Here is a 1,311-nt window from a genome sequence, read left to right as displayed (position 1 = left end):
CCCCTAATGGTAACATTTTGCATAATTAAAGTGCAATATCACAACCAGGAAATGACAGTGATATAATGCATTGACTTTATTCACATTTCACCAGATTTATAAATACTCATTTCTCTGTGTCTGTATTTACTTCTGTGTAATTTTACCATACATAGGCATATGTTACCATAACATACTTTTAAAAAGAGGTGGGGGCTGAGCACAGTGGCTTAAGCTTCTAATTCCAGCACTCTGGGAGGACAAAGCAGGAGGATCACTTGAGACCAGAAGTTCAAGACCACCTTGGGCAATATAGAAAGACCCCCTCTCTACAAAAAAAAAATGGAAAAAAAAGCCAGGCATGGTGGAACACACCTATAGTCCTTTTTACTCAGATGGCAGAAGTGGAAGGGTAGCTTCAGAGCATAAGAATTTGAGGCTGCAGTGACCTATGACTGCTACTGTACTCCAGGCTGAGTGAGACCCTGTCTCTAAAAGAAACCAAAATGGATTGTGGGATGGAGAAAAGGATATACATGTGAGAAAGCACATTTAGTAAAATGTTAGTTGTAGAATCTGGTTAGTGGTTGTATGGGTGTTCTCTGTAGAATGTCTCTCAATTTATTTATTTATTTATTTTTTTGAGAAAGTTTCTTACTCTGTCCACTGGGCTAGAGTGTAATGGTGGCATTGCAGCTCCCAGCAACCTCAGACTCCTAGGTTCAAGCAATCTTCCTGCCTCATCCTCCTGAGTAGCTAGAACTGCAGGCACCCACTATAATGCCTGGCTATTTTTTCTATTTTGGTAGAGACAGAGTCTCTATCTTGCTCAGGCTGGTCTTGAACTCCTAAACTCAAGCAATCCACCCACCTCGGCCTCCCAGAGTGCTAGGATTACAGGTGTGAACCACCTTGCCCAGCATAATTTTTTTTTTTTTTGAGACAGACTCTCACCATGTCACCCTCAGTAGAGTGCCATGGCATCATAGCTTACAGCAACCTCAAATATATTTTCTTGACTAAATATAGAAAATTCTATATCTTCTTGACTAAATATAGAAAAACTAGCCTCTTGCTCAGGATGGTCTCAAACTTCTGAGCTCAAGTGATCTAACTGCCTCATCCTTCCAGAGTACTAGGATAATAAGCGTGAGCCACCATGCCTAGACACCAGTCTAAATTTTTATAATTAAATGTTGAGACTTACAGCAGAAGTAAAGTTCAGCACTCTGGATCATATAAGCCTCAAATTTTATATATTGTAGATGAATATATTTGGAATATGTCATATGAAGTCTGACAATTAAGTTGGTGAACTTGAAACTGTGCACT

Source organism: Otolemur garnettii, unplaced genomic scaffold (genome assembly GCF_000181295.1).
Source record: "Otolemur garnettii isolate 467f Iridium unplaced genomic scaffold, OtoGar3 scaffold00047, whole genome shotgun sequence".
NCBI lineage: Eukaryota > Metazoa > Chordata > Mammalia > Primates > Galagidae > Otolemur > Otolemur garnettii.
The sequence above is the reverse complement of the archived record's forward strand: the minus strand, read 5'-3'. Positions refer to the sequence as shown.